General features: G+C 41.3%; 1 protein-coding gene across 9 annotated transcripts in view; it reads right to left on the reverse strand.

The window, feature by feature from the left end:
• The window catches only part of ELF1 (E74 like ETS transcription factor 1), a 101733-nt gene that overhangs the window by 64458 nt on the left and 9527 nt on the right, over window positions 1-27748 (reverse strand). For 2 of the 9 annotated variants that reach the window (XM_084844897.1, XM_084844888.1), the window contains exon 1: window positions 11388-11476. The exons of 3 other annotated variants lie outside the window; for them this stretch is intronic. The gene's annotated coding sequence lies outside the window, so the exon portion shown is untranslated. Of the gene's footprint in view, window positions 1-7102; window positions 7195-7309; window positions 7468-11387; window positions 11477-12094; window positions 12173-27748 lie in introns of those variants that run through there. 4 more of the 9 variants (XM_084844893.1, XM_084844894.1, XM_084844892.1 and 1 more) reach the window with 4 other exon arrangements.

A 27748-nucleotide genomic window follows, 5' to 3' on the forward strand; every position in this document is an offset into this window, starting at 1 on the left:
CTATCCAGCACCAGTAGCTTGATAACCTACATTCCATATTAAGGGGAAAGGAAATATAGTTGTGGAGAAAAGATGGATAATTGCTGCACAATGCCTTCTGACTGGTAGCACTAAGAGTCTTCTGTTTGAAAGCATGCTAAGACTTATTTGCAGGAGTGATAATAATACTTAACATTTGTATAACAATTTAAAGTCTTCAAAGCACTTCACATGGGTTATTTGGTTGTAATTCTTGTAAGAACCCTGTAAGGCAAGTCAATATTATTATACTCATATTACAGATGGGGGGGCTGAGGCTGAAAGAGAATGGCTTGCTAAGGCCACTTGTTGAATTCACAGCAGAGATTAGATTCAAACCGGTACTTCCTGATTTGTAACTCAGTCCCAGTTGCTCTGCTACACCAAGATAGAATTGCTGGTGTTCACTGCTTTTGTGAAATGTAAAAAACTATTATGAATGTTCCCCAGCATAAGCTGTATTGTGGGAAAAACACTCAGCTATGTGTGTGTGTGTATATATATATATATATACACACACACACACCACACACACACACACACTCTTTAAACGGTTACAAATTGGTATTGGTCACAGGCACTGCTATCCACAGACACTACTATCCAACAGCTGTCAACACCATTCATGCAACCATACTCCACATTTCACTGTCCAAGACATGTGCTGAAGGCTAAATTCTTACCCCACCCCCATCCTCAAGACAAAATATTGCTGCTTCAGTTCCGTGACATGCAACATCCCCACAACAGAAGTAGTATATGCAGAAAAACAACTAGATCTCCCACAATATCTCAATATGTATTATGCTATAAACTAAATCACCTGGCAAGAACCATGATATCATCCATTCACAAACATTATCGTCAGTATAAGAAGCTATCTATTAATCACATTTAATAGGGATAAATGCCAAGTTCTGCACCTAGGAAAAAGAAACCAAATGCACAGTTACAAGATGGGCGATACGTGGCTCAACAACACTACAAGCGAGAAAGATCTTGGAATTGTTGTCGATCACAAGCTGAATATGAGCCAACAATGTGATGTGGCTGCAAAAAAGGCAAATGCTCTTTTGGGCTGCATTAATAGAAGCATAGCTTCCAAATCCTGGGAAGTACTAGTCCCCCTCTACTCAGCACTGGTTAGGCCTCATCTGGAGTACTGTGTCCAGTTCTGGGCACCACACTTTAAGAAGGATGCAGACAAACTGGAGAGGGTTCAGAGGAGGGCAACAAAGATGATCAGGGGACTGGAAACAAAGCCCTATGAAGAGAGACTGAAAGAACTGGGCATGTTTAGCCTTGAGAAGAGAAGACTGAGGGGAGATATGATAGCGCTCTTCAAGTACTTGAAAGGTTGTCACAGAGAAGAAGGCCAGGATCTCTTCTTGATCATCCCAGAGTGCAGGACACGGAATAATGGGCTCAAGTTACAGGAAGCCAGATTCTGGCTGAACATCAGGAAAAACGTCCTGACTGTTAGAGCAATACGACAATGGAACCAATGACCTAGGGAGGTAGTGGGCTCTCCCACACTGGAGGCATTCAAGACGAGGCTGGACAGCCATTTGTCAGGGATGCTCTGACTTGGATTCCTGCATTGAGCAGGGGGTTGGACTTGATGGCCTTGTAGGCCCCTTCCAACCCTAATATTCTATGATTCTATGATTCTATCTAAGCAATCAAATTCCTGGACTGATCCATTCCAAGGTCATAATTAAAATGCAAGTCCATTTATTAGCATGACACATTTAAAAGCACAAACTCTACTTTCCTAAGTTAGAACTGTCTACTAAAAGCCAGTCTAAATATGAAGATGTTACAAACCTTCTAAAATATTACTGTATTTCAGTTCTGGCAAATATCTGGAGGGAAAGGAGTTCCATGACTTTGCTGAAGTGACCAAGGCACCCTATATTTCAATTTAAGATAGTATCTGCTGCATTTGTTGAAAAATCAAGGAGTTGTTCTTCAAAACTAAGGCTGCAATCCTATACATGCTTACCTAGGAGTAGGTTCCACTGAACCCAGTAGGACTTGCTTGTATACATGTATAAACATGTATAGGATTTGTATACATGTATAAACATGTATAGGATTTGTGCTGTAAGAGGAGACAGCAAATCTGTCTAGTCAAGAATTTAAATTCTCATTAGTGCAAACAGAACTAAAAATCTAGCCCTTCAAGGTCTTATGCAGAGGAGTTTCCAAATTATTTCATTTAGGGTGCAATCCTAACTAGATAGGTGGCCACCTCCAAACTCGGAGGCGACCACCTATCCAAAGCAAGACAGGAGAGGCACAGGTGGGATCATTCCCTCCGTGGCTCTCCTGCCTTGCTGTTTTTCACTAGACAGCCATTTTTAGCTTTCTAGCGGCGGGGAGCCCCAACCGGGAAAGGAAGCTGCCGTATGACACATTGGATGTGTCGTATGCACAGCTCCGCTCTACCTGCCCCGGAACGCCCCCAGCCCTGCCCCTTTTCAGTCGCTCCCCACTCCTCTTGCGAGCGTGGAGGACGGGGCTTCTCCATGCCGCCTCAGAAGCAGCGCGGACGAGAGGGGTAGTTGGTTTTCTGGGAACCAACCTCGGAGCATGGGCTCCAAGGTCGGTTCCTGGAAATAAGCATATCCTATGGCCTGCTGGACAGTGTCTAGCAGCCATAGGATTGCTCTTTTAGTAAATTATATCCCACCTTTCCTAATATTTATTGGGCAGTATCCCAAAAGCCGATTCTCTTGCACCCCACAGCTTCTGTTGCGTTAAGCAGTGGGTTTCGGCAATTCTGTTGCACTTCCCAAAGAAAGCCCCAAAACGAGCAGAAGCATTCATATCTGGATTGGGACAGGCAAGCTTTGCTTACCTGCCCCATTCCAGAAATGAGTATTTTATCTCATTATCAATTGCCCATGGAAGCACTAAATCTCCGTTCCGCAAGCGGGAGGCACCACTTGCAGATGGGAATTGGCGGGGTACAATAGAATTGGTGGTGGCATAAGTGCCCCACTGGATACTGCCTGTTGTTTAAAATGTCTTATTGGATCTAGATATGAAACATGTATAATATTGAACATCCAAAAATCAGTAAGATCTTAAAAAAAAACACTTCAGTAACAACTCTTAAGCAGGAATTTTTAAATTTATTATTACATTTATATCCCACCCTTTTTTATTTTGCAAGGAACCCAAAGTGGCTTACATGGTCCCCCTCCTCTCCATTTTATCTTCATAACCTTGTGAGGTAGGTTAGGCTGACAGTCAGTGACTGGCCTACCCAAAATCACCCAGTGAGCTTCACAGCCATGTGGGGAATAGAACCTAGATCTCCAGAGTCCCAGTCCAACAATCTAACCATTACACCATCCTGGCACTATACCATGCTAGCGTTTTTCAGGTCAAAGATGGAAGAAGGGGCAAGACCAGCCTGGCCTACCTAGAGTCGACAGGTCTCTGGAGGTTCAGGTCCTAGGGTGAGACTGTTGGCCTCTTTCTCTCCCCCTCTCACAGAAAGAGAAAGGCTAAAAGAGCATTTTGAAAAGAGGTGTGGCTTTAGAATGGGGAGAAGAGTGGGAATGAGTGCTGTAGAAAATATCTCCCCTGCTACTGCCACACCCTTTCAGCTTTTTAAAAATATGTATTTTTCCCATTTTATTATAAATATATAAAATATAATAGATCACATGCTCAACACAAAAACTTATACTATAACACTGAAGATAACACATAATATAAGATAAACTATATCCTAAGCATATACAATTCTACCTCCAATAACTTATTCACTATGAGTAAAAATATTTTCCTATTATTCATTCCTCTTATAAATGTATAGAAAAGGATTAGGAGGCAAAAGATGAAAAAGGCAAACTAAATATTCTAAATGATTCTACAATCATAAATTAATTTTATACTAAGACACACACCCCAGCACACAAACACACACACACACACACACACTCATGCTTCTGTTTTCTTGTCCTGAGATTTAACTCCTCCACTGGAAATACAGGGGGTGGAACTACACATTATACACAATGTAACTATTTTTTTGTTTTTTTAAGGTGTTGTTGTTGTTGTTACACAAAGCAGACACTGAGGTTGCAGTCTGAAGTAAGAGACTGGCACTGGGTGCTGGTGGCTTTGTAGCCCCTTTTTGGTGCTATTTCCCCTCTGTAAACTGCTCCCCAGCTGCTTTTTCCCCACACTGGTGCCATTTTCAGCAGGTAAACAGCACAAGGAAAAAGGGTTAAGAAGCTCCTTTCCCCCACTGCACTGGTCTTCTCTTTCAGATTGCAGTCTAACTTGCTGAATTGTGTAAAATAAAAGTAAGTCTCCAAAAGAAAAATCAGAGAAGTATATATAATGGCTGTGTTCAGATATTTCAGTAAACCAAATTCTCCAGAACCCTGGATTATTGGTAATGAGCAGTGTGCTAGTGTACGCTGCCCAAGTCCCTCCTGCTTGGCTCCTCCTGCAACAAAGCACAGAGGGGTTATCTGGAAGCCAGGGTTCTCCGGAATCTTGCTTTTGAATATGTAATTCTGTCCCGGGCAATTGCATCTGAGCCTAAAACACTGAAATTTCAGGTCAAGCCTGCATTATGGCAATTTTAGACCCAACTGAGATGCCTATTGATGGTGGTATACACATAGGTTATTTATTTGGTTTCTTCTACAAGATGGCTAATATTTTCTCAGTTTGAAACTGGAGAGGAAGAGTCTAGTGGTGCTGCAGGTCTGGATCACTCTCATCTTTGGTTCTCTCAAGAAGGTGGCTAGTACCACTTTTTCTAACAGAACCCCTAGGTGGACATTCCAAGGATTGAAACCAAGGTCTCATACATTAAGAAAACCTTCCCCAACCTGATGCCTTCCAGTTGTTTTAGACTACAACTTCCATTAGCCCCAACCAATATAGTCAATGGTCAGAAATGCTGGGAGTTACAGTCTGAAACATCTGGAGGGCACCAGGCTGGGGAGGGCTGCATTATGAGCATATGCTCTCCATCAAACATCATTATTCAAAACTATAGGTGCTACTTTATCACATATAAATACTTCAGCGTAGATATGCAGAAGCAGCATATCTAAGGATGTCAGCTAATTAGGGGGAAAAGCTAGGCCTACTCTTGTGTTTTTAGCAGCAATGCAATCTGCAGCAATTAACAGCCAAGTGAAGTTTTTAATCACAAGAAGTCCAGTACAACACAAAAGAGTAGGCAATTCAATGTATCACAAAGCCAAAAAGATATGAAGAGGTGCAGAAAGACATATCAAAATATAGGTTCCAACACATTTTAAGCACTAATTGCTCTTTATCAGGGGAACATTCAAATGCTTTCGGTTGCTCAAAGGCGAATTGCTGACAATGACCGAGACTGCACGATCAAACTAAGCCACCGTGGCTTGTTTTAATCAGTGTCACTTGCCAGCTGCCATTTCCCTATTTACCTACCCAGGCATGGTTTGTCATGTCATCCAAACCCAGGTAGCATGGCTTGTTTGAGGGCAAAACTGTTGTAGGGTTATTTGAGGATGTTTCTCCCTCAAACAAGCCATGCCGCCTGGGTTTGGACAACATGACAAACCATACCAGGGAGAGTAATTAGGGAAATGGCGGCTGGCAAATGACACTGATTAAAACAAGCCACTGTGGCAGTGGCTTGCTTGAGCATGCAAACCGGCCTATTGGCTTGATAACTGGAATAGTTTTAATTTAACATCACCTGAGTACAACTTGCAAATGAACACACCACATGAGAAGGTGCCACATTTTCAGCAAGAGATTATCATATTTTTGTTCTTCCTTCCATTCCCATTTATCCAGGGAATGGAGGTAGAGGGGCCTTCTTTATGCTACTCAGAATGTAGAGCTTCCTTTATGATAGTCAAAGAATAAATGGAATATATCACATTTATGTTATACCTAAGTTTGAGGGAGCAACTAGAATTCAATAGCACCTATTGTTGTTCACACTGTGCCCCCAAAGATAACTGCTGATGGGGCGTGAAGGAAATGAGCTTCAAGCCGAATGCAGTGGTATCCTCAGATGTGGGACCACAATGTGAAGGATAGAGAGGGAAATTGCATCTGCGGCAGAACCCAGCAGAGAGTTATTGACAGACAGCTCCAACCTATCCAGAATACTGTACTCCAGGTAGTTTTATTTATTTATTTAATTTCTATACCACCCGATAGCCGAAGCTCTCTGGGTGGTTCACAAAAATTAAAACCAAACGGCACACAATAAAACAATTTAAAATATATAGAACATTAAAACCACAATATAACAATACAACCACAATAAAACCTAGCAGCAGTGCAGGGATTTAAAATACAGATTTAAAACAGCAAAGCTAAAAGTCTAGAAAGCTAAAATGCTAAAATGCCTGGGAAAATAAAAAGGTCTTCACCTGGTGGTGAAAGGAATACAGTGTAGGTGCCAGGCGAACCTCACTAGGGAGCGCATTCCAGAGCCGGGGTGCCACAGCAGAAAAAGCCCTCCTCCTAGTAGCCACCCGCCTCACTTCCTTTGGCAGGGGCTCACGGAGAAGGGCCACTGAGGATGATCTTAAGGTCCGGGCAGGCACATATGGGAGGAGGCGATCCTTCAGATAACCTGGCCCCAAGCCATTAAGGGCTTTAAATGTTAATACCAGCACTTTGAATCGGGCCCGGAAATGGACTGGCAGCCAGTGCAGCTGGAAAAGTACTGGCATAATATGAGCTCGCTGGCCAGTCCCTGTTAACAATCTTGCTGCCCTATTTTGGACCAGCTGAAGTTTCCGGACCGTTTCAAAGGCAGCCCCACGTATAACGCATTGCAGTAATCCAGACGAGAAGTTATCAGAGCATGGATAACTGTAGCTAGGTTATCTCTGTCCGGATAAGGGCGCAGTTGGTATACCAGCCTAAGCTGATAAAAAGTGCTCTGTGCCACTGAGTTCACCTGTGCCTCAAGTGACAGTTCTGGATCCAAGAGCACCCCCAAACTACGAACGTGATCCTTTAGGGGGAGTGCAACCGCCTCCAGAACAGGTTGAATATCACCTAGCTGGGCAGACGAACCACCCACTAACAGTACCTCTGTCTTGTCCGGATTGAGTTTCAGTTTATTGGCCCTCATCCAGTCCATTACTGTGCCCAGGACCTGATTCAGAACAGCCACTGCCTCACCTGGGTTTGATGAAAACGAGAGGTAGAGCTGGGTATCATCTACATCTGCAATCAAGATAATTGCCTTTGTAGGAAGGCACACAACTGGGAAAGAACACTAGGACAGAACACTCACCTCAGGTTCATGGTGTCTCAAGATACACAGACTGATATCCATTTCCAAAGAGTTTGGTCTTAATTCTTCCTTCAAGATGGACATGTGTGAAACATTAAAGGGCTAATGTACTTATGGCAGATGGCCGTTTACAGGAGCAGCACTCATATTTATTCTTCCTTATAAGAGGTGTTCAAGAAGTAAAACATTTTTATTATTTATAATAGAAGGGTGACATTTTAAAACATAAATCAGTGATCAGCAACTGGCTGCCCTCAGACCAACAGCTGACCCACCAACCACTCCCTTTCAGTCCATACTTGACAACCCACTATTAGTCAGCTGCTGCTAATTCAGAGCCAGCTCTATTTGCATGAGGCCTACTTAAGGATACCGTCTGGCAAAATTTTTATCAACCTGCTCAGTTTTTCAGAGCCTGTGCTGGTTGCCAGTCCAGGTAATGAAAAACTAGTTACTCCAGACATGTGCGCACAAACACATGCACCACGCACACTTCTCCTGACCCTGCCAAATGGATCAGCACTTTACCAACAGCAGCACAAGGCAGCTGCAGTGGTGGGAGAGGTAGAATGTTCAAGAGTCTGATATTTCTCTATGAAATCTTGCAAGAAAGGATAATCAAGATGTAAGAGTTGGTTTAGAACAGAGCATGATGTGAACTGCAGTTTATGAGGTAATAACCAAAGCACAGAATGACAATAATGGAGTCAGGGGGGGGGGGGGTTTAAATGCCAATGACTTGGAAAACTTGTTCAAGATTCTATTTATTAACAAACTGTTGTACTGTTTGTTAGTCTTACTTAAAGTAGACCCATAAAAATGAATGGGACTTAAGTTAGACTAACAACCCACAATTTCTCTTAAATTCCCAAATCTTAATCCAAAATAGAATGCCAACGATTTATTTAGTGAAGGCCTAACTATGGGCTCTCAGTTGTCCCTTTTTCACCTGTGAATAGAGTTACTCTATAAACACTGATGAGTAGGTCATTATCTCAAACATACAGATGTGGTTTGAGTTCAGAGGTGATCTGAGTTCAGAATTCAGTAAATGCTGCAATAATCATGGTGTGCCCATGGAGATTTTGGAAGGGCTATTTAGCTTTAGGATTGGCTCTTGACAGGCTTTTTCCCCCTTATAGTTTGGCTTTACCAATTTATTTCTATAGCTTTATTAATGCTTATTTTAAACATATTTTTATATAAACAGCTTTGTAAGGTTCACCTGAAAAGCAGCATATAAATACCTCAAATAAACAAATAAACATATCTCTGATACTCTGCATGGATCCCATTCTATTCTGTTCTTTACATTTTACTTCCAGTAGAGTATCTGAGAAGCTGGATGTAACAGCTTGCTTAAAGGACAAATAGCAGAGAGGTTGCCCCAAACAGCAGCAGCTGTCTGGGTTGCTATAACCTGGGGCAAGGATGATTGGCACTACACTTCACCATTTTTTGTTAAATACTTCCAACAATTTGGAACTGAAGTATTTAATATATAAAATGAACAAATGATGCACAGCTCCTGCGTACTTAAGCAGAGAAGATTTTCTAATGGTCATTTCAATACCAATGCTAGTTTTATTCAATACCAGTGTGCAAACGCTCTACTCTGCCGACCTGTCCCAATAGCGAAACAAGCGTTTCTCCTCGTTTGGGGGCTTCCTGTGGGAAGCACTAAATCTCTGTTGTGCAAGCAGTGGGTCCCGCTTATATAATGGAATTGGTGGGACACACCACTTCTGCATCAAAATCTGCAGGGGCAAGAGAAATGGTGGGGGCATAAGCACCCCATTGGATTCTGCCCTGAGACTTGTTGTGTCACCAAGTAAGCTCTTAGAATAGGGCAGACCAGTACTGTTTCAGGACACTACTACAAATCATGAAAAGACTAATTCATACTACAAGAAGCGTACACTTCCATCCTGCCCTCCTCCACATATTCGGAATGAAAAATTCTCTTCAATTTTTACCCTGCCCAAACTAGACATGATGTTTTTAAAGAAGTTAGTAACAGCCATGGAGGTAATCCAATTGGGACCACTACATATGGGAGGGGATTCATCCCTCCACCATCACACGATTTTCTGATTAAAATTGCCCCTTCTAAAGTTATTTGAGTCACAAGGGAAAATATGCAGGTACCCATATAATAAGTGTTTCCTCCATGGGGAAAATGGCTGTTGGAGAGGGGGCATTTTGAAGTGAGAAAATGGCAAATGAGACTTAACCCTACTCCCTCAGCACCATAGACCAGTTCTGATTCCCCCCAGCCCCAGCTGTGTTTTTTTTTAAGCAGGAGATCCTGATCACAGAATACCTGTATCCTACCTAGTGATAAAAGGCTGGGATCCAAAGAACTACTTTTGTGATGCCCAGGGTTTTCCACCATCACCATCCCCCCCATGAGAACTTTTGTTTTTGTTTTTAAACTGTTTTCTTTCTTTGAACAGCAGATAAACACACACAAACACACCTGCCCTATCCCAAACTGCTTTTCACATCCTCTGAGTTTCAAAAGAGGTTTCCTATGTGACGTAGGGACAGGGGTATCTGATGTTAACGAAAAATTATCCTAAAGCCTTCCTGGATATAGAGCACTAATTATACAGTTCTTTAGATCCTAGGCATAAATGTGGTCCACCTAATTATTTCTAAAAAAGCACATTACACAGGATCCTAAAAGCTAGGAAATGCTACTACTTAAAATACTAGACACTGAAAGCTACTGGAGAACTTAACAAAACGGCTGAACCGAAACAGCAGTACTCAAAATTCAACAGCATCAAACACACACACACACACACACACACACAGTGAGTAAGTACATTTAAGCCTTACATATTGGTAATGGTGGTAGTAGCTCTAATGCTACAATGAACAGTGCCATTGTATTCCCACACACACTGACAATATTACTGGCACCTTTTCCTCTAGCATTACATCTTCTGTTTTGAGAAATTTGACCCAATTTTAAAAGTCGAGCAAGTTTTGTTTTCAGTTGAAAAAGCAAAATAAAGAGGCTAGGCTTTCTCAGACAAGCCTTCAACCAAAGAGGTGACAAGTATTGCCTAAAAGAACAAGATAGGCAGAAATCCCATCTAACATCCTTAAGGGAAAATAATATTTTGGCAGGTTGAAATCATGAGACAAGTCATTTAAGCCTGCTCTTCCCACCCCTCCTCCCTAGAAACAGCCTCTAAATGCAGCGTTTACACTTAGTCTCAACTTGAGACCTCTGCCAAATGTCACCACACAAATCCTTCTCTGCAATACATGTGTTTTGCAGAATACCATAGCCGAACCTCCCTCCCCAATATCAAAGCAACAACATCTTTAAAGAATAAGACAACTGCACACTAATTTCTGTAGCATAGCAAAGATATGATAAATAGAAAATACGCCATGCAAGATGATTCTGCCTTTCTCTCAAGTACATACGATCAGAATATAACCAACTACCAGAGTATCACGCAATTATTTTTCTAATGTGCCATCTGAAGCATTTCAGCAGGCCCTTCTATTCCATGCTTTAAAACACCACACAAACACATACCTCCTGTTTTATAAACAAGAATGTGTTTTATATTTAGCTTAGAGGTAAAGGTCATACCTGAAGTATGTTTCTTTGTAGCACACAGTGCTGGCTTTCCACAGCTTATTTCTATTACATTTCTTGTCCTCCTCATTCAAAAGCATAAAATGCATTTAGATTTTATTTATCTATGAACCAATAACACTGACAAGCGTCCTTAAAGCCATTTTCACTTTTCATCCAATCAAACTAATTGAGCTGCAAGAGGAAGTTTTAGGTTTTCCAGCTTCTCTCTCTCAAACAGAATTTTTCTTTCCTGGCAAATGAAATATTTAAATATAAAACACCCTTTATTACATTCGCTGTTCCCTATTCTTCCCTAAATGCAATTCAGCATAGGACTCAGTTTTATTTATTAGCAGAGTCAAAAGCACACAGCCATGTTTGTTTTTAAAAACTCAGCAGGTACACCTAATCCTCTACTAGAATTAATAAATTCAAGTTACAGACACTTTACCATATTGAGTCAATCAAAATTACCTTGATCTAAGTTGCTTGCAGGGTCCCAAAAGCTAGACAGTAACAAGAAATCCAACAGTTTTGTGCAGTTAAAATGGCTACTGTAGATTGGGGAAGTGGTGTCTGTGCTTCAGCTTATGACTCATACATGAAACTAAGTGTTTCTCAGAGAGGCACGCCCAGGTTGCTGCGGGCCCAATTACTCCGCCAGGTCAAACATGCAAATCTTCAGGTAAGAGGGGAAAGAGAGAACAACCTGAATCAGCCAGCCACACCTTAACTAGCAGGAGCAAAGGCCGAACAACTGCTGAAGCAAAGTGAAATGCACAGACAACACACTCGACAAGTGGACAAAGAAACGCCAGTACAATTTACGCAGTACTATCAGAACTACTTGCCTGCACTCAGTTTGCTAAATAAATGGAAGTATTTCAGTGTTCAGAGAAGTTAATGATCAATCACTAAACCTTTTATCCTGAAAATCAGCTTAACACAAGCTTGTAGAATTATTGTTTAAACTAACTAATTTGACTAAAAGTAACTTAAATTAAATTGCAAGGGAAGCCATAATTTTTGCCAAAGTAGTAATTATTCTGTACACGCCTAACCCTGTAGTGTGGGGAAGGGGAAAAAAAGTCAAATTTGGTTACAATCAGATCTACATTTCTAACATGAGGTAACTTGTGAGGAGATAAGAGAGGAAAGTTAAAAAAAAAAAATTACTGTACCTGTTTTACATTTGCATCATACGGCATAACAAGTGACTTTTAGAAGTATTATGAGAAGCAACCATTCAGAAACAGAACCTGGGGTAGGAAGAAATGGCCCAGTCAAAAATAAGATTCAGGAAGGAGAAATACCAGATCCATCTCGTGAAGACTAGCAAGGATGGCCAAGAGGCAAATGGCACTGTGAAGTAGCTGCTGGGGCAGTCCTGAAGGTGGCCCTGGTACCAGGCCCAGTGTCAGAAGTTTGCATCATTAGGCATGTGCCAGACATCACATACCATTAGGGGGCCCACAACTGACAGCTGACATCAGGCCTTTTGGTCAGCAGCTAGGAGAAACTGCAGTGGCCTAACTGGGGATCAGAGCCAGGAGAGGGCAAGTGGGTGAGCAGTGGCTATTCTTTTTTCTTCTTGCCACCCACCCACTCTAGATTTCATTCTCTGCAGACCACAGCTGCAAGCAGCCACCTTTAAGAAACAATATGTTCAAGAGAATTAAATGCTCGCTCCTACCTAACAAAACATGATATTTTTCCTATGAGTTAAACTCAAGAAAAATAAGTCCATGAAACTGAGGAGATGTGGTAATGGCAGAACAGCAGCACAACGCTCCCAGCAATCTTATCCACAAGCAGTATAATTTATGTGTTTTTAAACACCGTGAGAGAATGCTGCGAAGATTACTTTTTTCTTTAGCTCAAATTTTTTTAAAAAATCAACAGTTTTTAAACAAGTCCTAAGTAATAATCAGTATTTGACTTAATCAAGTATTAATCCAATTCTGCAGCAGTATACCATCCAAAACTAGCATAGTCGTTATCCCCCCGCTTGTTTTTTTTGGCTGGAATATGAGTAAGGGTGAATTTGCAATGTTTTTCAAAGAACTGTAAGTGGAATTATAGATTGTTATTGCCCATGGATGCAGATTCATTTTTCATGTCCCATTTGGGTCAAGCAAGTTTTGCAGGTTTTTGAAACATCTCAAGCTGTACCTTGGAGACCCCCAAACAGGCCCTGCTAAAATAGTAGTGTCTATATTCTGGTGAAAGTGTCACAGATGTATTGTGTACAACCACCACGATGAGCAACATATTTTTCCTGCTCCTCCACCCAAAGTTCCGGAGCATTTTTAGAACTCTTTTTAAAGTTTCTTGTATATTTACAATATCCATATATATATGTACCCATCTAATCCTTGAAGGGAAAACAAAGATTTTCCAGTCTTGAAGGCTATATATAATCCAGCTTGTAAACAGTGTCTTACTGAATGTGCTTCCAGACGAAGCTTTTATTGTGCAATCACACTGTTTCATTCACATAATTTTATGAAGGGTTCAGACAACGTCTCCCATTAGTAGCCCTCACATATTTCCCCCCTTCTATTTTCTTACCAGAAAAATCTCGCTAAGGAAGAAAAGAAATAGCTGCACAATCCCTTTTGATTGTTAGTGCTAGGAGCTCTCCATCTGGAAGCACCTCTTGTCACCTGCAATTTGTAAGAATTGTCTCCAGGCAATTAGGCAGTGAAGAGGGGAGGCATTTTATTGGCAAGGAGGGGGTATGAAACTGTTATGCACTTGTTTGCAAGGCTTATGCAACATAGTCAGGGAGATTTCTCAAGTTTTGAAAAGTATTTGTTGGCTTAACTGTGTTTTTATGTTTTTTGAGCTGGTGAATCCAAATGTCAGTACCCAAGTGATACACTTTATCACTTATCCTAAAACCAGGTGGGCAGTTAGGATGGCTAGTGCCAACTAATTGTCAGGGATGAGTCCAAGCACCTTGAGAGGTCTGACACATGAATCTGAATCAGAGTTGGAGCACTTAGATCAGGGGCTGGGGAAGGGACCCTCGGTACAGTGCCAAGACGCTGGGAGAGATTCCTCCGAAGACCTTGACAAATGGATGGCCCAGGCTAAGTCCCTGCCCCCTCCCTCAACTGTAAAAACTCAAGTTTCGGAGGAGGAGGAAGGCGTGACTTGAGAGCTGCTAGGGCATCTTGCAAAGCAAAGCAGGAAAGGTTAGGGGTAGGACTTAGACGCTCATCCAAGATAGCCACTCTTGGAAGCCAACATAGGACGGAGCCACCCTAAGGGAGGTGCATCACTGTGAACCAAGTTTGTCCATAAGGTTCATGCCCAAACTGTTGGCAACTTCACTACCCTCCAGTTCGGTTAGTCTCCTCTAATTAGGAATCGCAGATTAGTTGTTTAGGGGCCTGAGGGAGTCTGAGAGTTTCCTGGAATCTGTATTTGTAAAGAGGCTAGTTTATAGCAAAATAAAGTAGTATTAGCCAGAAGCTTTGTCTCCTTTAATGCTGATTGTGAAGGGGGAAGGATGAGCCATTTCTGACACTACTTAACAACATAAACCACACTGTTTAACCAACATATAGTCAATGGAGTTACACTGGTCAACCAATTTTGATGACAAGCAAATATTAGGCCTAACTTTATTGCAAAGATCTTAGAAGCCTACGGTGAAAAATTCCAAAATGGCAATCAATTACATTTTCTTTTGGGCAACAAAATGTTATGAAACTAAGGGTGCAATTCTATGCATGTTTAGACAGAAAAAAGGCTTACAATTCCCAGCATGTTGGCTGGGGAATAGTGGGAGTTGTAGGCCTTTTTTCTGTCTAAACATGTATAGGGTTGCACCCCAAAGCTGCAGTCCTAAACCCATTTACCTGGAAGTAAGTCCCACTAAATTCAGTGGGGCTTGCTTTTGAGTAGACATACCTAGGATTGCACTGTAAGATGCAGCGTCAGTATTAAATGGTGCATAGTTTGGAATATAAGCCCGTCTCCTGTGACAACTGAGCCTGAGAAAATGGAAATTTAAAAATACAAAATGGCTGCCAAAATATTACATCTCAATTAAACTGGAATATATACATCATTTTGTAACCAGAACAACAACTAAAGGTTTGCATCTATAGAAATAGCACCTGATATTATCTCAGAACAAATCTTTATTATTTTCAGTTGCTATTTTTACATTGGCATGTTAAACATTTCTATTGAATGTATAGTGGAGGCAAAGTGCTGTTTTTCATAGCTGAAATATTTAGTATAATCTAAAACATACAAACAGATGTACACAGAATAATATTAGCTGTGCCAATAGTACTGGCTAGTCAGCTTTCTTTTTAAATATTAAAATGTGCTTTTCCATCTTCAACAAGGGAACAGCCTCAATGTTTCATCCAACAGGATCTGGCCCAAGAGCTGTAATGTAGTAGGGGTTCCCTGTAAATTATGATGTCAAATAAAACAAAATATCACCAGCAGATATTCAGCTGTGTACTCTACACATTCCTAGGCGGCTGTTGAAACAGGCTACAAAGGAAATGCATCATCTATTGAATGTACCTAGGAGGCAACAGAAAAAAGTACACACAATGCATAAAACTTTGGAAAATTCACTACCACAATCTATGATAGAGTGGTACTGGCTTCTAATCTTTTTAAAAGCATTTTATCAATTAATGAAAGATACTAACAGCCATTGATAGGTGTAATACCGAGATGCAGAACGCTGTTCAGGTGGAGACCCAGACTGACCCCCAGGAGGGCCAGATTATGTCAGTAGCTACGAACATGCTCACCAATGTCATCGCCGCACGATTTTCACTTTCTATGTGCTGAGGAGACTTGGCCAGCCCTGGGAGGTTCCCATGCTGTTTTCATCCTGATGGAGATGGCAACTGGTGCATGAATGAACCCAACCAGCTCCGGGGGAAATGGCTCCTCCCAGCACCGCCTGAGTCAGGTGCCTTCTCTGTGCACCTCTCATCAACTTCACTCAGGTCAGCAAGAGGCACACGAAGGAAGTCTTGGCCGGTGCCCGCATCCTCCACTGAGATCGGAGATTACGGTATGGATTCTCGCTTAGAAGCCAGGCCCCACCCCCTGGAAGAAGCCCAGGAAGCTCTGTGGACCAGATTGGGGAGCCCCCCAGGCCAGATTAGGCCCATGGGCCAGGGTTCTGCACCTCTGGTTTAAGAATTAAATAAAGCCTCTATGTATAGAGGAAGTATATGGGAACAAACATCAGAGGTTGGTCCCTGTTTTCATGTTCTGCTTCTTTGTTTGCAAAGCGAACTGGCTGGCCACTGTTGAAAACAGAATGATAAGACTAGATCAGGGATGAGGAACCTCTGTCCTGTGAGCTGAAAATAGCCCATGGGGATTCTCCATCCGGCCTGCCAGATTTTTCCCTAGGCCCTGCCCCTTCTTCCGGCAGAGAAAAGCTCTTCTCTCTAGTCAACAGATGATCAGAGCTTTTCTTGACTGTGCCTTTGCCACTGTACAGCAGGGAGAAGATGCTTGGTATTTGGGATGCTATTTGAAAGTGCTGCTGAGTGATTCAGTTCTGCTTACTTCTGAGTAGACACGCAGAGGCTTTTCCTGCTTACTTTTGAGTAGACTTACAATCAGTAATAGTCAGAATTTGGCAGACTAGATTTGATAGAGCCTTTGACCATTCCCACAGTTGGAATGTATACCACACATAGAAACACACACACATACAAAGACCTTTCCCAGACTGGAATTCAGCCCTTTGGCTGAAAAGGATTCCCCACCCCTGGAGTAAATGGATCCAAGAAGGCCATTCTGGAACAGACACTCTGAACAGCCAAAAAATTAACCTCATACAGTTTGTTTTTAGCCCTGACCCAGAAACAGCAATCCTGTCTGCACATGCAGTTCTTCTGCAACAAGAGCACAAAAGCCAGCTTGGGGAGAATAGCTATGCCCAGCAACTGGCTTCCATGCAGAATTTTCAACGTGCACTTTCCCTATTTGACAGGGCATAGTATTTCGTTTGAATATACAGTTGTCCATTCATCTACTCAGAGCATTAATACAAAATAAGTCTTACAACTTCTTCGATTGATGGACAACAAAGAATTGTATCCTAAGAGAGAATGGGGTTTAAAAGTGAAGCAATTAAATATTCATACTGCACAAGTTATAGTTAACACATCTAACATATACTAAGTGATGCCTTTACTAAATGGTAGAGAAAAAGAACACAAATAGCTAAAATATTATATTCAAATTGGTTGCAAGCAAAGAGAAAAAAAGGAATATAACATTTAACATGAACAATTACAGATGGTTATTGTCAGGGAGTCAAAACAGTTTGCCGGAAGTGATCATAAATGGAGTTCTGAGGCTAGCACAGTGGCAGAGTCACTTCCTCTGCCTGGCCCAGCACTTTCTTCTGCCCTACTTTTTCCTGGGAAATGTTGATGACCACAACAGACATGAGCAGAGCACATTTGATAGTGCTCTTGCAGAGCTCCTGTAATAGGATGGGAAGCATCTGGCAGTCTGAGGCCACTATGGCTTCTAAAGCACCACTGAAACTGGCTCTGACATCCTTGTGTCTCTTCAGAGCACAAGCATGTGCCATGAGCAATGCGACCAGAGCTAAGGAGAACCTGGGCATATGGCTTGTTCCTGTGAATGTGAGGGAAGGGCAGTGGTGACAAAAAATAATGGTTAGCTACCAAGTTTAGGCAAAGCCTGTCATACCCTAGTTATTGTGTTTACATTATTAAACATTTACATATGTTTTTGAATGTTTACTTGCACAGATCTAGAAAGTTATGCAGAATCTAGATTCCTGAAACACACTACCTCTATTTAAAAATACCTCCATAGAAAAAATGCGTGTTTCTAATCTTCATGTTTGTGAACAGAAGTTTGAAAATGAATCATGAGTATCTTAATCATAAACACTGGGTATAAAGGCTAAGAAACAAAAGTGAACTTTGGTAGTAGTTTTTAGGGTGGAGTTTCCGTGCACTGCATTGTTCCTTACAGGCCTAGGCCCTACCATAACACTAACGTCTACCTCATGCTCTTTTCTCCCTATGTCCCCTTGTACAACCTGTAAAAAAAAATTTACAAGGTCTCTGAAAATCTGAAGAATACAATTTCCATCATAATTATGTTATTTATAAAAACAGGAGTTGCTATACTTGAATCATTCAAAGGATTTGGCAATCTCTAGCACACAAGCTATTTTCTGGGTGTTGTCTGTGTTTTTGCTGCAATGAATGCAGAAGCCCTGGTATAAAGTTGTGATGAATGGCTTAAGAGATCTCTTGTATATAAGCCAGGCCAAGGAAGAGCAATGGCTTAAAAGAATAATTTAAACCCTACATACGGCAAACGGAGAGGAGCCGAATTACTCCCAACATGGGAGTACACGGCTGGTCAGCCTTATGGAATGAACAGTGGATGGAGATATGTGCCTGAGATATGTGCATAATTGATTCATACTTATGGACATGAACTGCAGAAAGCAATCAGGTTGGACAGCACTGCTTTACTGACTCCAGGACCGGTGTTGAAATATTTCTGCAGCCTTGGGGCTGTGCTGGTTGACTGTGCTGCCATCGACTGTGCTGGTTGCCATCTGCACCTTTTTTCCTTGAACAACCAGTACATTTGTTAATGAGCAATCCTTCCTCTAAGAACACACAAAGTCTATGGCAATGCAAATCTCCTACCCCAGAATAAATACCCTTGTGATAATTTTACTCATATCTATTCCACTTCACACTTGGCAGATCTGATTTATTTTTTTACTATAACACCAAGAACCACCAACCAGAGACAGGTGCAACAGACACTCACTTAGAATTAAAGAACAGGGAGCCCCTAAGCACATTCTGAGCCTAGGAATTAGTTTTCAGTATCAGAACTAAAATCAACTCAGTCCTTTCACACAAAAATCCACTCCTGGTTAGAGATGTAAAATTTCCATAAATTTTGAGGCCATGGGAAGAAAACTTTTTTTCCAGAAAAAAAAACCCGGAAATTTAGGGGAAAATTGAAAAGCAAGCAATACTTATTTTTTTAGTTCTCTTTACAAATCTAAATTCACTTTGTCGCTTTAAGATAGCCATCCTCAACCTACTGTCCTCCAGATATGTTGGGCTTCAGTGCCCATCAGGCAGCATGGCCAATGGTCAGGAATTCTGGGCACTGTAGTCCAAAACATCTGGAGGGCAGGTTGGGGAGGGAAGCTTTAGGAACGTAAAGCAGCCTTTCTGTTCCTGAAGTTATTTTATGTATGACTTCGTTTGCTCATAAAATTATATTTTAAAACATTTAAACGTAAACTCAGTAAATTTATAATTATTGTCTGAATAGATTAGAACTACATTAAATGACTGCTCCAGCATCAAAAACACAGGACTCTATAGAACAAAGCCTCAACTGTCAAGAATATTATTGTCAAGAATGCAATGGTGACTCTGCTCACATGTTGGGAAACTAAGCATAAATGTGTATCAGTAAAATATACTTTAGAGCAATAATTTTAATAAGTAATGAAAGAACTAACTATGCTGTGAATCTTACAGAGAGGATTAACAAAAACATTTTCCCCATAGCTTCAATATTTCCAGACATTTTACATCTCTAGTCTTTCTATAAAAGTTTTCTTATTGCATAGTTTTTAGAAATCATTTTGAGGGGAATTAGGGCTGGGTAACAATATATAAATACTTTGTCTTAAATATTAAAAGAAAATATTTCATAATCCAAAACTGTTCAATTTTTCCCAACCAGAAAAAAAACAAAAATGGTCCTTGGAAAAAAATGGGAAAAAATGATTTTTTCTCACATTTTCGGGGGGAGGGGTTTACATCTCTACTCCCGGTTACCTCAAGCTTTCTTCATTCTGGAAACCTCATTTAAGTGGGAAAGATTGTTTTGTTATTGCTACTATTAAATAACTGGAAGTCAAACACTTATCTACTGTAAATCGGCCAGACATCTTTCTATTCATACAGTTCTTGGAATACAAAGGAATTCTGCAACTTTCCCCTCTTGCAACATGCTTCCTGCCTGAAGGCAGGTGGGGGTGAGGGGAGACATCCCTATATAATGGTATGATGCTTGTTTGACCTCTATGCACAATACATGTCCTTGATCCAATATCTATATTCAAGAGCTAGCATTTGCTGAACTACCAAAGTGTCCTTTGTCCCCCATGGGAAATTATGCACAATTAATTAAATATGATAATGATCACTCTATCAACACTGTATTTCAGGTACTCCTAGCAATGTGTTTTGTGTTTTAGTAATTAAGGCTGCAGTCCTAATACATTTACGTAGGTGTAGGTTCCTTTGAAATCACTGAGACTTACTTTCAGTTAACCATGCATAGGATTGTACCATAAAAACAACTTCTGCAAAGTTGAAGACTTTGAGAAAACACTTATGCTTGGCAGTTGGAAGGAGAGAAACCATAAAGCATCTGTACTTTGCACTGTGCCCTTGTTCAATAAAAATGAATCCATTTGCAAATAGAAGATTTGCACAAGGACTAGAATATGAAATATAGTGCAATAATACAGTGAAATATAACATCAAGGAAATCTCTCACCTATGGTGTGCAAAAGCAACGCTTTAAAGCAGGGGTGTTGAACCTCTTTCAACCCAAGGGCTAAATTCCAGTTTGGAAAAGTTATCAGCGGCCGCTCAACATAAAAGGGGTAGGGACAAAAATACCAACATATTTTAGGTCAGCCAGTTGATGGTGGCATGGCAATCTGGGGAATCCTAAAGGCCCGGATTCGGACTCTAGACAGACTGGGTATGGCCCCCGAGGCTGAGGTTCTGCACTCTTGTTTAAAAGTCAGTTTAGGGATTACGTGTAAAAGCTGATCAAAGAGGAAATCAAGGGAAATATAGATTTTCAAACTTGGAATGTTGAATGTATTTTATTTTATTTTATCTTTATAAATGAAATAAACAATACCAACATTACCAACAACCTGATCAATACTACAATTTCCCAACTATACAATATTCTGATGAGGACACCACAATAACAAAGAGAGAAGGAAAAAGAAAGGGAAAAAAAGGAAAGGAAAGGAAGGAGAAAAGGAAGGAGAAAAGGAAGTGAGGAAGAAAGAAGATTCTTTCCCCTTCCCTCCCCCTCTCCCTCCCCTTTAAAGAATAAGTTTAAACTCCAATACACCCCAGGCCTCCAATGCCATTCTATTTTAAAAACTATATCTATAACCTTAACAATCTTACAGTTTAATAAATAACCTTACATTTCAATATCATTTCATCAATCTTATATCAAAGCAACAGATCTACAATTCATTCCCAGAAGCCTATATTATTATTATTAATAATAATAAAAATATATAGTGTTATATAATAATAAAACTTAATATAAACCTTCAACAGTCAGTAATATATTTTATACTAGAGATATTATCTATTTTGCAATAAAAAATATAAAGAAAGGCAAAAAAAACAAAAGATGAAAGAGAGTAAAAAAATATATGTATAATCATTTATCTTCAATTTTCAAAGCTGGAATGTTAAAGAGCAGCTGAAATGTTGTGTTGAGGCATTTTATGAAAGTGAGATCTGGTGCCAAATGCACGTATGTATCTCTTTAGATCCATCCTATGTCAACAGTCAGTGCAAGACAGGGAAACCAGAAGGCCAGTCCAAGGAACATAAAGGCTGGCTAGAAAAAGCAAGTAGTCAAGGTCAGATTCAAGAAGATAGCTAGCTGGGCTCCAGGCAGTTTATCCAGGCAGTGGATAAACCAAGGGAAGAACAACAAAACAGGTAGCCGGTGGGTTGGGGAAAGAGTGTAGCAACACTGCTATAAAACAGCGCTAGAATCACAGAATCTGGTTTGTAGCTCTGAACTTAGGAAGCTCCTGGCATGACCGACCTATACACTATGTTCTGCATCCAAGACCCTCCTCTGGGAGCCTCCCCCGAGAGAAGCTCGGAGGGCAGCAACAAGGGAGAGGGCCTTTTTAGTGGTGGCTCCCCATCTGTGGAATAATCTCCCTGACAAGGCCCGCCTGGTGCCAACATTGCCATTTTTTCGGTACCAGGTTAAAACTGCTCTCTTCTCTCAGGCATTTGCCAGCGCATAATGAGTCTCTGATGGTCTCTGGCTGATTGTTTTAAATTGTTTAAGGTATATGTTGTTGTTGTGTGTGTCACTTATGTCATTACGTGAATGGTTTTTATATTTTATGTAATGTATTTTAACGGTTTTTAATTTTTGTGAACCCCCCAGAGAGCTTCGGCTATGGGGCGGTACAGAAATATAACAAATGAAATTAAATGAACTCAGATCTTAATGGTGTACAAGCCACAGTCCCAACTTCTCAACTTGGATAACTGAAATATTTATAACCCACCTTTCTCCCTGAGAATAGGCTTTTAAGGCAGCTTACAATAAGAGAAAATTAAGACAGAAGGAACATGGGATTTTTCTTTTTAAAAGGCAGTGACTGAAAAAAATAATATGCTCCAACTGCTGTGCTTTCAGAAATCTGCAGTAACTATATCGTTAAAAAACCCTCATCCAATTTTGCCCCTGGGACTGGAGCACCTCCTCTTAGACAGATGGATATTTTGTGGCTCCTGCCTTTTTCCAGCAGCAGTTGGCAGGGGACAATAACAATATCTGTCAACTCCTCAATCCTCAGATATTACTGTTGCTGCTCCAGCTGCTGTTCTTTCAAAATTCTACAATGGCCACAGGAGGAAAATACCTCCACAAAATCACACCATAAGTATTCAAACCCTTTCTACCTGCACTGAATCACCCAATCACAATGTTATTTCTCCTCCTGTCACAGGTAGCCATTGATCTCTTGCTAAAGATCCAGCATAACTGCCACTGCCTCTTTGCACACAGGCTGGATTCAGGACCGCAAAAGTCTTGGTCAGGCATAAAAGATATGTTATACTATCCAATCATTCCTTATCTTCTCTTATATAAAAGGCTGAAGTGGCCAACGACGCTGACATATCAGCCAAACCTTTTTTCAGGAGGGACAGACTTCAGGCCCACAGGATCTACTTCGATTTCTGCTAGAACTGTGAAATCCACCCTGGTGCAAGAGACATATAGTTGGTGCAAGAGACATATAGTTTAGTTCTGGTATTCAAAACAACTTCTTGAGCTCAGAATTCGAGCCCAAGAAGTTGTTTTGAATACCAGAACTAAACAGAGCTCACAGTCCTTCCACACAAAAACCCACTCCTGGTTACTACAAGCATTCTTCATTCCAGCAGTATAACTGGGGGGTGGGGGAAGGATTGCTGTTGTTAAATAACTGGGAGTCAGAAATTCATCCTGATCTACAGCAAATCACCCAGAGATCTAGCATTATATCCTGATCTACTTTTTGCCTAGCCCTGCTAATTTAAAAGTGTTGCATCTAGAGTTTTACTCAAGGATTCAAATAGCTTCTCCAGTGCAATGCTTTTATACAGTCTTCCAATTCCTTCATCTTATAGTACAGACAATACCAGATCTAAAAGAAATTCTCACTACTCTTAAATATAGAGAAAATGGTTGGGTGCAGAGCAATCAATAAACAAAGGTTGAATTCTGACTCATATGCTGAGCTTTGGTGACAGTGGCAGACCACACCTGAAGACTCGCTTAGACATGTTTGCACTAGCAGGTAACCTTATGATTTACACTTTCATGACATTCAGAGGTGAGACAGAGTTTTGTTGGAAACATCTTTCAGCTCAGAGGCGAATGCATTGTGCCAGGGGCTAGACATATCAGGTGAGGAGAGGATGGGATAGATTCCTGAAATCTATCCCATTTTTTGCTTCCCTCTCCCATCCCTTAAGATGCAGATTGCTTAAGATGCATCCCTTAAGATGCAGATTGGACATGATAAAGGACAAAGAAGGCAGGGACCTAAGAAGCAGATGAGATTAAGAAGAGGTGGAAAGAATACCCAGAAGAACTATACAGGAAAGATCTGAATGTCCCTGATAGCCATGATAGTGCGGTCACTGAACTTGAGCCGGACATCCTAGAGAGTGAAGTCAAGTGGGCCTTAGGAAGCATTAGTAACAACAAAGCTAGCGGAGATGACAGTATTCCAGCCGAGCTATTTAAAATCCTAAAAGATGATGCTGTTAAAGTGCTGCATTCAATATGCCAACAAATCTGGAACACTCAACAGTGGCCACAAGACTGGAAAAGGTCAGTTTACATTCCAATTCCAAAGAAGGGCAACGCCAAAGAGTGTTCAAACTACCGCACAATTGCGCTCATTTCACATGCCAGCAAGGTGATGCTCAAAATCCTACAAGCTAGGCTTCAGCAGTATGCGAACCGAGAACTACCGGAAGTACAAGCTGGGTTTCGAAGAGGCAGAGGAACTAGAGATCAAATCGCCAACATTCGCTGCATCATGGAGAAAGCAAGAGAATTCCAGAAAAACGTCTATTTCTGCTTCATTGACTACGCTAAAGCCTTTGATTGTGTGGATCACAACAAACTGTGGCAAATTCTGAAAGTGATGGGAGTACCAGACCACCTTACCTGTCTCCTGAGAAACCTGTACAAGGGTCAAGAAGCAACAGTAAGAACCAGACATGGAACAACCGATTGGTTCAAAATTGGGAAAGGAGTACGACAAGGCTGCATATTGTCACCCTGCTTATTTAACTTATATGCAGAGTACATCATGAGAAATGCCGGGTTGGATGAATCAGAGGTCGGAATTAAGATTGCTGGGAGAATTATCAGCAACCTCCGATATGCAGACGATACCACCCTAATGGCAGAAAACGAAGAGGATCTAAAGAGCCTCTTGTTGAGGGTGAAAGAGGAGAGTGCAAAAGCTGGTTTGAAACTCAACATTAAAAAAACGAAGATCATGGCATCTGGCCCCATCACTTCCTGGCATATAGAAGGGGAAGAAATGGAAGCAGTGACAGATTTTACTTTCTTGGGCTCCAAGATCACCGCAGACGGTGACTGTAGCCATGAAATTAAAAGACGCTTGCTCCTTGGGAGGAAAGCTATGGCCAACCTAGACAGCATAGTAAGAAGCAGAGACATCACCTTGCCGACAAAGGTCCGTCTAATCAAACCTATGGTTTTCCCAGTAGTAATGTATGGCTGTGAGAGCTGGACTATAAGGAAGGCTGAGCGCCAAAGAATTGATGCTTTCGAACTGTGGTGCTGGAGAAGACTCTTACGAGTCCCCTGGACTGCAAGGAGGTCAAATCAGTCCATCCTAAAGGAAATCAACCCTGACTGCTCATTGGAAGGACAGATAATGAAGCTGAAGCTCCAATATTTTGGCCACCTAATGCGAAGAGAAAACTCCCTGGAAAAGACCCTGATGCTGGGAAAGACTGAAGGCCAAAGGAGAAGGGGACGGCAGAGGATGAGATGGCTAGATAGCATCACCGATGCAATGAATATGAACTTGAGCACGCTCCGGGAGAGAGCGCAGGACAGGAAGGCCTGGCGTGCTATGGTCCATGGGGTCACGAAGAGTCGGACACGACTGAACGACTGAACAACAACAACAAATCATGTCACCCCTTACTCCTTTCTAAGCTAAAAAGCTGTGAGGCTAAAACGAGAAGGGAAGAACCATGTATACTGCTTTGAGCTCCTTGGAAGAGGGCATAAAAGTAATAATAAATAGTTTATCCATTCCTTCTGTTCAATTGGCTTTTTATAAAGAATTTTGTTTTAATTATATCCTGATATTATTCAATGCTTTAACCATTGTTCCTCACCTTGGGAATCTCTGATTGAAAAAAGAGTCAAGTTTCCTTAGGGTGCAATCCTATGCATGTTTAGACAGAAAAAAATCCTACAACTCCCAATATGCATGCTGGGGATTGTAGGACTTTTTTCTGTACAAACACGCATAGGCTTGTGATCCAAATTTTAGAAAAATACATGCGAACAGCTGTTGAATGAGAGTGAGGTGGATGAGTAAGATATATGCAAAAAGGATCTTGCTCATGAAAGCTCATTCCATAATACAAGCCTTTCAGTATGGAATGCACCACTTGTGAGCACTGGTAATTGAGTGAAGAAAAGGAAGAACAATTTTAAAATCAAATATACATTCTAGTCAATGGCTAGGTTCACGCAACATGACAACCCACACTCAAGGTTGAGTGTGGGTTATCACTGAACCATGGGGTTGTTTCTGAACCATGAGTTGTGTTGTGTGAACCCAGCCATGCTAACAAGCCATAGGTTGTTAACCACGAACAACCCACAGTTCACAACCCAACAATAAACCATGGGTTCTCTCCATGGTGTAAGAGCCTCGTGTGGCGCAGAGTGGTAGGCGGCTGTATAGCAACCGAAGCTCTCCCCACGACCTGAGCTTGATCCCAGCGGAAGCTGGGTCTCGGGTAGCTGGCTCAGGTCGACTCAGCCTTCCATCCTTCCGAGGTTGGTAAAATGAGGACCCAGCTTGCTGGGGGAAAGGTAGTCACGACTGGGGAAGGCAATGGCAAACCACCCCACTATAGTCTGCAATGAAAACGCCAGCGCAAGCGGCGTCCCTCTAGGGGTCAGTAATGACCCGGTGCTTGCACAGGAGGAACCTTTTCCTTTCTCTTCATGGTTAACAAACCATGGTTTGCTAGAGTGGCTGGGCTCATACAACACAACAACCCATGGTTCAATGACAACTCATAGTTCAACCTTCAGTCCACGTGTTGTCATGCTGTATGAACCCAGCCAAAGTAACTCTCAATTTACAGACTGAGGAAAAGCAACAAACAATTTAAATATAATTTGTGAAAACAGGTAAGTGCTCATATGTGCGTGTGCGACATCTGAGGGATTTTATTCAGAAGTAGTAATTTCAAACTAGATTATCATTTCCCCCTATCAATACTCCACCCATTAAAAATACATCAGAGAACTTTGTTAATAGTAAAGCTGCAGCTGTACCAATTGCTAAAGACACAATTTTAACCTACTGGCAAGTCTCACTTGCCTGTATGAGTTAAGTTCATTATTAGCCAAAAAATAAGCTGTAGAAACAATAGGGTAAAACAAGATGTAAATGAGTTTTAGGTTTGTTTAGAAAATTATGGACAATAAAAGTCTGTAGGTTAAATCCTTCTCCAAACCATGTAATCAGAAATTCTGTAATTTCAGTACGCATGTAATTGCCAAATATGCTTTCTACCCAGTCCTCAACATGCTACATTGGTGCAAATCCTACTAAAATGAACTGAATTTGAACTGGTGTAATAGGTTAAATATCATAGTCAGGATTTATCAACTTGTAACTACATACAACAGTATAAACTTTTTCAAGGCTGCTTAAGAGCGCAATACAACACTTGTTTACTCAGAAGTAAGTCTCTGTGGGTGGGTTTGCACAATAACAGCGAGGGGGATAAGCCATGGTGGCTTATTTCCTCCACTGCACGTGCTGGCCAAATTTCCCTTATTATCCTTGCTGGCGTGGCTTGCCGCGTCATCCAAACTTGGGAGGTAAAGCTTGTTGCAGGGGAGGGCAGCAACCCTCAAATAACCCAACAACAGCCCCCCACCCCGTCAAACAAGCCATACCACCCAGGTTCAGACAACATGGCAAGCCATGCCAGCAATGATAATTAGGGAAATCTAACCATCATACTCAGCAGGGTTAACAAGCCACCATGCCACAATCATGCGAACCTGATCAGCCGTTGCACGAACCAGTGTGTCCAATGGGGCTAACTCCCACTTAAGTGCGCATACAATTGCAGCCTAAAGCTGTGTTCACTTTCTAGTGAACTTAACTATAACATATTCATTAAATAAAGAAAACAAAACATGCAAAACTA

Source organism: Heloderma suspectum, chromosome 3 (assembly GCF_057233095.1).
Source record: "Heloderma suspectum isolate Gila_16-S chromosome 3, 16-S_ref, whole genome shotgun sequence".
NCBI classification, from domain to species: Eukaryota; Metazoa; Chordata; class Lepidosauria; order Squamata; family Helodermatidae; genus Heloderma; species Heloderma suspectum.